The sequence below is a fragment of the Octopus bimaculoides genome, chromosome 14 (assembly GCF_046866305.1).
Source record: "Octopus bimaculoides isolate indiv1 chromosome 14, ASM4686630v1, whole genome shotgun sequence".
Lineage (NCBI taxonomy): Eukaryota > Metazoa > Mollusca > Cephalopoda > Octopoda > Octopodidae > Octopus > Octopus bimaculoides.
The window spans coordinates 45,166,121-45,180,280 of NC_142941.1; the positions used below are offsets into that span (position 1 = coordinate 45,166,121).

The 14,160-nt window shown below is 35.6% G+C and overlaps 1 protein-coding gene across 2 annotated transcripts in view; it reads right to left on the reverse strand.

Annotated features, from left to right (window-relative positions):
* The window catches only part of LOC106872896 (protocadherin beta-3), a 97,743-nt gene that overhangs the window by 70,741 nt on the left and 12,842 nt on the right, over positions 1 to 14,160 (reverse strand). The window contains exon 1 of one of the 2 annotated variants that reach the window (XM_089362777.1): positions 2,663 to 2,684. The exons of the other annotated variant lie outside the window; for it this stretch is intronic. The gene's annotated coding sequence lies outside the window, so the exon portion shown is untranslated. Of the gene's footprint in view, positions 1 to 2,662; positions 2,685 to 14,160 lie in introns of those variants that run through there. 2 annotated transcript variants of the gene reach the window in all.

Consider the following 14,160-nt stretch of genomic DNA (forward strand, 5'->3'; position numbering starts at 1 on the left):
ACCAAATCTAAGTTTGACTGGAAACTGAAGCGTCTTAAATTCAAATGGAACATCTGTAGGTATGAGAGGAATTTTTGGAATAAAGACATTTTCTCCTTTCTGACTACCTGTTATGATTGTTGCCTGTAGGACACGGGGCTTCACGGAAGTAACTATTAAGCGAATTCCATTACATAGGTGAGATGGGTCAAGATTTCTAAGCAACATAATGGGAGCACCCAGTTTTAGTGTCAAGCTATGCGGTGGCATTCCAGTGAGTTTAAGTGTGTTCAGAAATTCAACAGGGTATTGAACAACCAGATCTTGATTGAATGTTGTCAATTGATTGAAAAGTCATTTCTGATGCATCTGTTAACTTTTGAACAAGTTCGTAATTGAGTTTCTCAACCATTTCATTAGTTGGAGCTTGTATAGCTGTTTCACATAGCCAATTTACATCAGTGTAATTGACAGATATATTAGGAAATACTTTATCCATAAAATTCCTAAGAGAAAGTATCATTTAACCACATGTAATTTCATGATGCTGAAGTCTTGAGTTGAATGTTAATATCCCATGATCAATTTTAAGAAGCTCATATGATCACCTTGTAGAAGTACTCTAATGTTGTTCATAAGACGAAATTTTTACACGATTTTGAAGCATGCATTGACCTTATCAGTTTTTGATCTTTTGGGGATAACTGTAGAGAAGATGCCGACTCTCAACTTTAGCATACATATCAACCAGGTATTGCTGAAATATCAGGTTGAGTAAAAGGGAAGCAACGTTTTGAACCATGAAGAATTTGTACCACACTCTTGCAGAGTTTTTAATTTTTTTAAGCATTTTTTTTTTTTAATTGTCTTATAATACAGACATAAACTTGACCAAATGCTTCTATAAATTAACATCGATATTTTTTTCACCATTATTGCAATCATCTGAAATGAAACTGTTAAAGCACGATATTCAAGCAATTTTGCTATTCAACTTCAAAAAAGGACATAAAGCAGCTGAAACAGCTCACCATATCAACGAAATGTTTGGTGAGGAAATGACCAGTGAGTGGTCAGCTCGAAAATGGTTTAAATGATTTCACTGCGGAGACCTGAGCCTTGAAGATTGTGAGCATAGTAGACGCCCATCTGTCATTGATGGCAGTCAATTAAAGACTGTCATTGAGAAAGAGCCATGTAAAAACCACTCAAGAACTGGCGAAAGAACTTCAAGTTAGCCACAAAACTGCCTGCAACCATTTGCATGCGATTGGAAAAATCAAAAAAGCTTGACAAATGGGTACCACATTATCAACCCCTGACTCTCTTGGATTTTATATATATATATATATATATATATATATATATATATTAATGATTAATGTCATTTTTATGTTGAGTTATAATAAAAACAGTTTAACATTAAACTGAAGAATTACTCAATCATTTTTATTGAGTACATATTTACAAGCATAGTAAGTACATTTACAAGCATAGTGCTGACAGTGACTTCGAAGTTTCAGCTTGCTAGCCTCCATTGGGTTCCTGTTGGATTCATCTAGCCCAAGAGGAATCAAACTGTATCACAGTCTGCCGATTAAACACATGTACTATTTCACTATTTATTAGATCCTCGCTGTAGTGTGTTGCTAAAATGCCTTGTGGTAATTCTTCCAGAGCTTTACATATTCTGTTCAAGTCCAGCTGCGGTCAACTGTTCAGGGTCAATAAAATAAAGTGCTAGTCAAAAACTGGGGGTCACTGCTATTGAGCGTAACCCAGCCCTCAAAATATCTGGCCCTACATCTAAATGAGAAGACAATATTATTAGTCAACTAATTAGCTAATTAACCAACTGCTTGATCAGTCATTCCCTCAATCAGCTATTCACAACTTCATCAATGATAAAAACTCTGGCAAAATCAATAGATAGATTAATTGATTGAACCATCAACCAAGCAATTGATTAGTTCATTGGTTATTTAGTTAACTAGCTGCTTACTAATAATACTAACCAATTTGTAAGGGTTTTAACAAAACTGACCCTACTAAGACAGAACATCTGTTTTTATACTCAATTTCACAGGCAAGAATCTTCCAAAATAGATCCCAAAACAATATATAATATGCATATATATATATATATATATATATATATATATATATATATATATATATAGTGAGAGAGAGAGAGAAAGGGAGATGTCTATGTATATGTATATATATGTGTGTGTGCATATACACGTGTACATGTACATGCATATGTGTATGTGTACACGTAAGTATCTGTATACAAAAGTATATATGGGCACTTACATATATTTGCATACATACTTATGTATTAGTACATGTATAAGCACTAATCATAATCCTATACATACACACACACACACACACACACACACACACACACACACACACACACATATATATATATATACACTTATCTATATATACTTGCAAACAAGGCTTCTAACAGAAATTTAGTAAGGCGGAACCAGACTGCTTTGGGGTTCCTGGAGAGTGGGGTGGGTGAGATTCTCTAAATATTGAAGGAGTCTATGAGATATTTTATTTGTTTTAGGGAGGGGTAAAAGAGAATCATAGGTTTCAGACACATGTACTGGCTGAACCCTTTTCTTATAGTCCATGCATACAAATCAATATGCAAACATATATATACCTTAGTTGTAAAAATATATAATTCGCAGACACCATGAAAATGTTATCTCAGCATCTTAAATGAAGAAAAGAAATGAATTTCTTAATATTATATTTAGTAATATCAAAATAGCTTAAATCAGTTGACACTGGAAAAATACGTCATTTTATACATATGTTGAAGCATTATATATATATATATATATATATATATATATATATATATATATATATATATATATATATAAATATATATATTTTTTTATTCTACTTGTTTCAGTCATTTGACTGTGGCCCATGCTGGAGCACTGCCTTTAGTTGAACAATTCAACCCCAGGTCTTATGCTTTGTAAGCCTAGTACTTATTCTAAGTTACGGGGACATAAACACACCAGCATCAGTTGTCAAGCGATGTTGGGGAGACAAACACAGACATATGACTTAATAGAGTTGTCGCTGTTTAGTTACATATTTAGGAGTGGTTGTAATTTACTTATTGAATTTATTTATTGATATGGTTGTACATAGGGTAAATGTGTTTGAAAGTTGTGGTTTCTTTCATTTGTTTGTTCCCAAAGAACACTTATTTTAGTGCTGTTGACCCCACCGGATTGAATGGTACTGCCCGATGTTGAAACCATAATGATATCTATGGGGCAGCTGATGATGCTGGAATTTTGATATTGTTAGTATGGCTGTTTCTGTATATGTGGCATAATATTATTGGTATGGCAGTGGAATAGTATTATAACACATCCTTTCAATATATGTATATATACATGTTGGCACTCCGTCGCTTACGACATTGAGGGTTCCAGTTGATCCGATCAACGAAACAGCCTGCTCGTGAAATTAACGTGCAAGGGACTGAGCACTCCACAGACACATGTACCCTTAACGTAGTTCTCGGGGATATTCAGCGTGACACGGTGTGACAAGGCTGACCCTTTGAATTACAGGTACAACAGAAACAGGGAGTAAGAGTGAGAGAAAGTTGTGATGAAAGAGTACAGCAGGGTTCGCCACCATCCCCTGCCGGAGCCTCGTGGAGCTTTAGGTGTTTTCGTTCAATAAACACTCACAACGCCAGGTCTGGGAATCGAAACCGCGATCCTATGACCGTGAGTCCACTGCCCTAACCACTGGGCAATTGCACCTCCACATATATACATATATATAACACATATTCTTTTCACATATTCTTTTCATGGCCCAAAATTTGCTCTAACATTTAATACATACAAATATATTAAATGGCAGCTTGAATTTTTGGTCATGCTGTATTTACGTTTTCTGGACAAAATTCTTTATTTCTGGCAAAAAGGTGATCATCAAAGACTCACCTTCTTCTTTCATCAGCAGGTACTGCAGTGCAGCAAATTAATAAGTATTGAGTGAATGATATACATGTCAGCAGGTTTGTATATTAATTAGTGAATGTATATTAGCAGGATTAAAAATAAAACCGTCTCCACTATGCAATTAAACCAACTGAAACTTTTAATTACTCAGTTACTACTACATTAAGAATGTGAATATGCATACATACATACATACATACATACATACATACACACGTACATACACACATACATACATACATACATACATACATACATACATATAAACATACATACATACATACAAACATACATACATACATACAAACATACATACATACATACACACATACATACATACACACATACATACAAACATACACACATAAATACACACATACATACACACATACAAACATACATACATACATACATACATGCATATCACTGGTGAAGGCACATGGCTCAGTGGTTAGAACATTGGGCTCACAATCATGAAGCAGTGAGTTCTTTTCCTGGACTGGGTTGTGTGTTTTTTTCTTGAGCAAGACACTTCATTTTCCATTGCTTCTGTTCACTCATCCATAGAAATGAATTGCGATGTCACTGGTGCCAAGCTGTATCAGCCTTTGACTTACCCTTGAATAACATCAGTGGCATGGAGAGTGGAAGCTGGTATGCAGGGGCAACTGCTGGTCTTCAATAAACAAACTTGCCCAGACTTGTGCCTCAGAGGTGAACTTTTTAAGTGCAATCCCATGGTCATTCATGACTGAAAAGGGTCTTTACTCTTTATGTATATCCTTTTCTACTCTAGGCACAAGGCCCGAAATTTTGGGGGAGGGAGCCAGTCAATTAGATCGACCCTAGTATACAACTGGTACGTAATTTATCAACCTGAAAGGATGAAAGATTAAGTCAACCTTGGTGGAATTTGAACTCAGAACATAAAAACAGATGAAATGCCGCAAAGCATTGCACCCGACATGCTAACGTTTCTTATTTCTTTATTGCCCACAAGCGACTAAATATAGAGGCCAAAGTCCAATGAATGTAACAAGTAAAAGGATAAAAAAAAAATAAGGATATACATAAATATATATGTATGCACATATTTTATAAGATATATATCATATGACATATACAGTTATATATATTATCACACACACACACAAACACATATATACACATATTATATGACACACATACATTTTACATATTGGAGTCTGGTGCAATCTTCCAGTTTGCCAACCCTGGTCAAATCGACCAACCCATACCAGCATGGACAATGGATGTGAAACGATGATGATTGTGATGATGATGATGATGATGATGATGATGATGATAATGATGATTTTATGTAGACCTATGTATGTATATACACAAATATATACACATAATTATACATACATATATCCATATATATGACATACATACACTTATACTCATACCTCTATATACATATATAGATATGTAGGCATAGGTGTGGCTGTGTGGTAAGTAGCTTGCTTACCAACCACATGGTTCCGGGTTCAGTCCCACTGCGTGGCACCTTGGGCAAGTGTCTTCTACTATAGCCTCGGGCCAACCAAAGCCTTGTGAGTGGATTTGGTAGACGGAAACTGAAAGAAGCCTGTCGTATATATGTATATATATATATATATATATATATATATATATATACATATATATATATGTGTGTATGTGTTTGTGTGTCTGTGTTTGTCCCCCCAACATCGCTTGACAACTGATGCTGGTGTGTTTACGTCCCCGTAACTTAGCGGTTCAGCAAAAGAGACCGATAGAATAAGTACTAGGCTTCCAAAGAATAAGTCCTGGGGTCGATTTGCTCGACTAAAGGCGGTGCTCCAGCATGGCCACAGTCAAATGACTGAAACAAGTAAAAGAGTAAAAGAGTTATACTCATACCTCTGTATATACATATATAGATATATACAATGTGTCTGTATGTATGTATGATGTATGTGTGTAAGAGATATGATATGATAAGAGAGACAAACAATGAGAGAAGAGAGAACCATAAAGAGTTATATAGGAATTTATCTACATTTTTTTTTTTTTTTTTTGTGTGTACCAATGTTAGACTTCTATTTCCATTCCAATTCATGTGAAAATAGGGTTATCATACATCGCAATGCATGCATTCATATACATACATCTACATACATACATACATACATACATACATACATATATATATATATATATATATATATATATATATATATATATATATATATATATATATATATACAAATATGTATACGCACACACACACATCTTTATATATCATTCATACACTGAGATTCCCAGATAAAGCTGTAGATAAGTAAATATGTATGTATATATATATATATATATATATATATATATATATATATATATGCTACTGGTAGATCATTTTCAAAGGGACTCTGCCTCTCAGGCATTGAAGAAATCAGTTAATAAAAATAGAGCTTAGCTTAACTTCACCCTTCAGAACCATTAAATTTAGCTGTCTTACCTATTCTTCACTCCCATCCGCCTTCTGTTTTTTCTATACCTTTCCTTCTCATACCCCCTCCCCCTTCTTTCTTTCCCCTTATTTTTTTTTCCATCTATCTCATGCATGTCCTAATTCACTTCCTTTCTTCTCATTTATTAATTTTTTTTCTCCCTTTCCTCTTCAAATTGTTGATAAACCTATCCAGACATCCAGCTGTCATTCTCAGAATCTAGTTCTCTCTTCTAGTCATTTGATAACTACATTTCCCTTACAAATAGCTGGCTGCACTAACTCCCAAGAATTGTCCAACGGAATTAGTAATAGTAGTAGTAGCAGTAGTAGTCATAGTGGCAATCTTTCATTCAAAGAGAAGCTAAAGTAGAAAACTAACTGGATTACATTCATCTCCCAGAATATCAAAATGGTAAATCTATCAGAAGAAGCTTTTGTTGACATACAGAAACGGTTTCAACACTCCCGAGAGCAATATGATTGGTCCAGAAAGTTGAAAGCTGAATTCTAAAAATAACCATAGGTGCAGTAAAATAAGCTTAGACCTTAAGGAATCTGTTGTTTTGAAAGGATTTTTGTTTATTTTTAGCACTTTAAGGATAAAAGAATTCATCTACAGTGCCACTTTTTTTTATATCTTAGTATTAATTTCAAGCAATGCAGAAGAACGAAAATTTATTTTCTCATATCAAATTTTGACAAGACAAAAACAAACAAGAATGGTTCTGAATTTTTGGTTACAGAGAGCCCTAAGTGAAAAATGTTTGCACCACATGAAAACCACACCTTTGACACTACACTATTTAGAAAAACTTATAATACACCGATATGATAACACAGCACACCCAGATATTCAATGTCTAGATTTTGTTACATATTGCCTCATCCCTCTTTAAGAACAGGTACACATTTAGGGAATGTTAGTAATACGCTTACTTCTATGCTGTTTCTATTTTTTTCCCATTTACTAAAGGTATTTATAAACATAGTTGAGTTGGTGTTAACATATTTAATTCTGGAAGCATCAGAAAATATCTAGAAAACATTATGTGATGAGGTAAAAAGAAGAAAAAAAATACATTACTCATTAATTTGTACTGATTTGATTTATATCTGGATTTCTCTTCTTCATTTACTGGATGAATCGAAACAGTATTGTTTTATCATGTGGATAGCATCTAAGACTAAATAATTCCTGAAATATTTCCATTTTCCTGTTCCTACAAATGTACATTCTAGTACATTCACATCTTGATTCTTTCATCACTGTTTCCATATGAACAGTGAAATCTTTGCTTCTCTGAAGACATTTAATGTGACCAAAATATGTCTGGAGTTGCTTCACATATTTACCATAAGAATTTAAATAGTATTTTCAATAACGAATATGCTTCTTTTTTTTTTCACTACACAATCTTTTTTCTAGTTTAGATACACTCTGTATTAAATATTTCAGCACTAACTTATGTAGCATTCTTTTATGCAAATGGCAACTTAGAGAAATTCATTTTCAAAACATATTCACAAACATGGCATATCGGCATTTCAAAGTATAGAAATTATTTTTAAAAACTGTAATCAGACACAGGCATGGCTGTGTGGTAAGAAGCTTGCTTCCCAACCACACGGTTCTGGGTTCAGTACCACTGCATAGCATCTTGGGCAAGTACCTTCTACTAGTGGATTTGGTAGATGGAAACTGAAAGAACCCCATCATATAGATAGATAAGTATGTGTGTGTGTGTGTGTGTGTGTGTGTATGTTTGTACTCCCCATCATTGCTTGACAACCAATGTTGGTGTGTTTATATCCCTGTAATTTAGTGGTCCAACAAAAGAGACCGATAGAATAAGTACTAGGCTTACAAAGAATAAGTCCTGGGTTTGATTTCTTTGACTGAAAGAAAAAAAAACCTTTAAGGTAGTGCTCCAGCATGACCACAGTCAAATGACTGAAACAAGTAAAAGAATAAAAAAGTAATTTGATTTGTTATAACAGTCCCTAGCTAAAAGCCTATTTGCCCCATCAAAGTTAAATACCCAAAGTTATCCACCCTTGGGGTATATTTCTGAACTTTTTGTACTCAGTTTGGTGACATGCAGACCATCTCTCGTTGCTACTTACTTTATTATTCATCTTAGTTAGGTACAAGCATGACTGTATGGTATAGCAATTTGATTATTTCCTTATAAGGTAAAAAATGCAAATTTTCCAAAAGTTTCTATTCATTTAAAAAATTAAAAAAACAACTAATATTATATACTATTTGCACCAGGGTAAATCTGGCACTGGAAAAAAACTCAGTGCTCCCACCATCATCCCCACTTCCCTTGGTGCACTATAAATATGCTTATATTATTCAGTGGTTAATCTGGGTATATTAGTGACAAACATTCCGAATTACTATTGTATCTTTATCAAAAGTTATTGTAATACAACCACACCCCCGAATACAGGGCATTTTTTCTGGGGGTTTTTTTTTTATTCATTAATCATGATCTTTATCATTCACTTTATGATTGTAAATTCCACCTCTGCATGTTAGAGTAAGTGAGATGAGTCGTCCGTATTAACCAGAATCATTCCACAAGATTAGATCTATGTTTTCATTTTTTTTTCCAACCTACCCCTGAAGGGGGTTAGGGTGTTGCACTTGTTATCGCCAGATTGTGGGTTCAGTTCCCAGACCAGGTGGTGTGTTGCATTCTTGAGCAAAACACTTTATTTCATGTTGTTCTAGTGCTGTGTAGGGACCAGCATTCCAAAGAATAGACCCAACGCTTCCTTTACAAGCTGTGAAAGACTCTGAAAGGGGTTGAGATAGGATTTTCACTCTGACCTCATAAAACCCTCACCAACAACAACTACCCAAACAAACCCCTGAGTTGGATGGAAAGCTGTCACCTGAGTGGTGCAAGGATGCAAGGATATCATCTGCCAGAAGTAGGGAATCACCTACAAATGGTGAATGAAGTGGCACACTGTTACAGCACAGGAAGCAGGACACTCGTCAACCTCCACCACTGATGAGAAGATTCAGCAAGTTCGAAAGATGGTAATGGTGAACCAGTTCACCATTACCATCTCTTGGATCACTTCTCTTTGTTCTTCTATGGTGCACATTGCTAGTGGAGTAACCATGCTTACATTGTAAAGCCAGAAAGAAAAATGGTGCCACTAGGCTCAAACTTCAATCACGTAACCACAATAGTACCAACTATAAGCACATATGCACAGAAGCCAATGTGACAATAATAAAAATATGTTATGGCAAAAGTGTAGATAACTTTTGACTTCCCCTCGTATACATGTATATATATACATATATATATATATATATATATATTCACAGAAGGCTTCCATACAGTTTCTGTCTGCTAAATCTACTTGCAAGGCTTTATTTGGTCAGCTCGGGTCTATAGTAGAAGACAATTGCCTTTATTTGGTCAGCTCAGGTCTATAGTAGAAGACAATTGCCTTTATTTGGTCAGCTCAGGTCTATAGTAGAAGACACTTGCCCACAGTGTCATGAAATGGGACTGAACCTGAAACCATGGGATTGAGAATCAAACTTCTTAACACACAGCCAAGTTCGTGCCTGTACATAGCTATTTTCATCAGATTCTACATTTTTACTGTATATTTGGTGGTGGTAGTGGAGGGGGGGGGGGGGGGTAGTGTCGGCGGCGGTGGTGGAGAAGAGTTCCATATCTGTTATGGTGTCTTTGCTTACATATTCAGTTGTAAACAGTTTATCTGTGTTCCAACATTCCTTAATTCTCTTTCTGTTTTTTTCCCCCTCTCTATCTTGTCTCTAGTTACATACAATATCTCTTCACTAAGCCAATATTTCATCTTCATATTAGAGTAACCTTACCTTAGCTGGGTTTATATATATAAATACATATATATGTATGTATGTGTATATATATATATATATATATATATATATATATATATATATATATATATACATGCATCATACAGCCTTTTACTCTGAGCGAGAGGCCCTTTGTCACCAGCAGAGGTAAGAGCTCTCTGAACTTTGCCCAGGCTATTCTTATTCTAGCAGCTACACTTTCAGCGCACCTTCCCCCTCTACTGACTTGGTCACCTAGGTAACAGAAGTCACTCAACTACTTCTTGTTTTTCTCCCTTACATATATATATATATATATATATATATATATAATATATATGGAAGACTGATATAGAAGACACTTGTTCAATGTGTGATACACTGAAATTGAACCCAGAACCATGTAGTTGTGAAACAAGCTTCTTAATCTCACAACCACATCTGACATTTTAGTTGTATCATTTGAAATCAGTCTGTTATTTATACATCTCCTAAAGTATTTAGTAAACTCTTCTGGTTTTCTTCACATTACCAACAAAAATTCCAGTTTGATTGCTGTTGCCTTTCAACCAGTAAGGTGTGATTTGATAAAAATTTGGTTACTGTATTTTGCAATCTGAATGATCTGGTAAAATTTCACTCATTTGGGTTTTTTTTTTTTACCTCTGAAGTTGTTTAACCCCAACATGACCGTGATCGAGCAGACTTCTTATTATCACAAGTATTCCACATATGACCATCCTGTTTATTTTTTTTTATTTTATTTTTTTTTTGTAGTGTTCAGTCTACACTGTAAAGTGGTTGGCATTTAGAAGAGCACCTTGCTGCAAAAACTATGCCAAAACTTACCTCGCTTGTGTTTGTACCACAGTCCATTCTGCATGGTGGTTGGTGTTAGGAAGGGCATCCAACCATAAAAACCTTGCGCAAACAGACACTGGGGTAGTCTTCTACCTGACCAGTTCCTATTAAATTGTCCATCCAATGCCAACATGGAAAGCAAACATTAAACGAGAATGATGATAAGCATATCCTTCCAATAAAACAGCAATGTGTAATTTGAGGGAGGTTTACCTAATATTTCAAGCAGGTTGGTAAACAACATGTAGGCTCCCTCAGTTCCACTATTTGTTGCAAACCCAAACAGCACCTTCTCCAAGTGAACTTAATCCTGAAATAAGGTTTTTAAAACTCTCTCTGATATTTCAAGAGATTCAATGACTTTGAGATTTCTGTAGGTACTTGACTCAGTTTATCTCTTTGCATTTGTGCCGCTTTCTGGTTCCTGAGAGTGTTCCCTCGCTGCCACAGTGGTGAGTGGCGGGGTTCACCATAAACAATGTACATACAATCTTATAAGACTTGTGAAAGGTTGATAGTTGCAATAGAGACATTAGTCTCTCTCTATCACCTTTCAACAAATTATATATTAAGAAACAGTAGAACAATTAACAACATAATAAAATAAGTTTTATTTTTTGGTGATGCTTGGTTTTACAAATCCTGTGTCGTTCAGCCTAGCAGCCGCTGGTTAACTTGTAATCGGCATGGGAAGGTTAAGAGCTTCGTTGATGCATACCAAAGGTGTTAGTAGCTGTCATGTCGAAGGCATTGTGGTAAAGAGAGTTGTTGTTAGATCGAAGGCATCGCGCTAAGAGTGCTTCGTTGAGGAGCAAGGTGTTGTCACGTCAAAGAATTGTGAACTGATGCATTGTTCTGGTGCACCAGAACAATGCATCAGTTCACAATTCCATTCCACTAACCAACTACTTAACAGAGATGGACATCAAAACTGTCCACCACCCTCTCTATGGTCCAGACCTTGCTCCCTGTGAACTCAGGCTGTTCCTCAAGCTGAAGGAAAACCCTGACAGCAGTCATTTTGAAGATATTGAGATGAAGGAGACTGGATACCTTTATTTTGAAAGATTTCCATGGGGCCTTCACAAAGTGGCTTAAGAACTACAGTAGATGCAGTAAAGTAAGGGGATCCTACTTTGAAGGATTTAATTTTAATCAGTCGGACACATTAATACTTGAGTAAAATTCTATTAATGTGTCCAACTGATTAAAATTCTATTTATTTGTGCAGCTGATGATAGCCCTGCATTTAAATTGATGTAATGATTGTATTGTTCAATTAAATGGAGCTGCTTGAAAAGGTTGTACTACATCACATCTTGATGTCCTGTTGCTTATTTTGATTTTATTCACCTTACTTCGAGCTGTGTGGATAATACTGGACTGACTTGGTGCTTCAACTTCAGTACCTAATTCAACTGAATCTCAATTATTTATACATATATACAAGGTGTCCACAAAGTTTGGGTGCATGGGGATTAACACATACTTTAAGAAATTATTATTTCTTATATTTAATTGTTTATGTTATGATTTTATTTACTCTGTGTACCCAGACCTTGTGGACACTCTGTATATATATGCATACTTACCTATATTCGTACATACATCTTGCATCGTGTTTTCCGATATAAGATGTTGACTTATACACCAAGATGACTTTGGAGGACCAAAAACTCCATGTGAAATGCAGTGGAACTTGGAAAAATAGTGATGATGTTTGAATATTTACAGAGTCTGTTTACACAATATACAATGACGACTTGTATGCCAGAAAATACGTTACATACATACATACATACATGCACACATAAATTCTTAGAGAGAGAGTGAGAGAGAGAGAGTGAGAGAGAGAGAGAGTGAGAGAGTGAGAGTGAATGAGAGAGAGTGAGAGAGAGAGAGAGAGTGAGAGAGAGAGTGAGTGAGAGAGAGAGTGAGGAGAGAGATAATATTTGGCAGTGATTTGGCAGGATATTTAGAGCATCAGATAAAATGCTTCACGGTATTTGATCACGCCCCTTTGCGTTCCAACTACGAATCCCATTGGAGTTGACTTTACTTTTGATCCTTCTAAGGTTGATAAACTAAAGTACCAATCAAGTACTGGGTCAATTACATTGGTTATATGTGCCCACCCACAAAAATGTGTAGCCTTGTGCTTATATCAGAAACGACTATATAAAACATAATACAAAATTTGTAGCTTTGACATCGTATTCACTGATCATTGGTAAAATTCACAACAGAATCTACATGTTTGTGTTTGTATGTGTGGGTTTGCATATCTGTCTTTATATTGACATCATTTAAAAAATAATGTTAATTTTTTAGTTCCCATCATTCAGCAGTTCAACACATCCTCATCATCATCGTTTAATGTCTATTTTCCATGCTGGCATGGGTTGGATGGTTTGACGGAAGCTGGCAAGCCAGAGAGCTGCACCAGGCTCCAATTGTCTGTGTTGGGGTGGTCTCTACAGCAGGATGCACTTCCTAATACCATCTACTTTACAGAGTGTACTGGGTGCTTTATACATAGCACCAGCTCCAGTGTTTTTCTATGTGGCACCAGCATGGGTACTTTTAACGTGGCACCAGAATGGGTATTTTTTTATGTGGCACCAGCACAGGTACTCATGGATGCTGCAATGTGGCACCCTGGCATAGGTGCTTTTTATGTAGCACCAACACAAATGCTTTTCATGTAGCATGGCACCACCCTGGGTACCTTTTACATGATTCCAGCAATAAATAAAATAAATAGCAGGTTTAAAGAATTAGTTCTGGGTGGGTGTAGAGAGCAATGTGATTGACATTCATCCCTGATTATTATTACTAACTCTAACACTCATATTTACCATCAACCCTTCTCCCCAACTCTTATTTATCTCTGATCATCTCAAGCCCTTATTTCTATTCATCACGCATTCGCCCTCTCCACA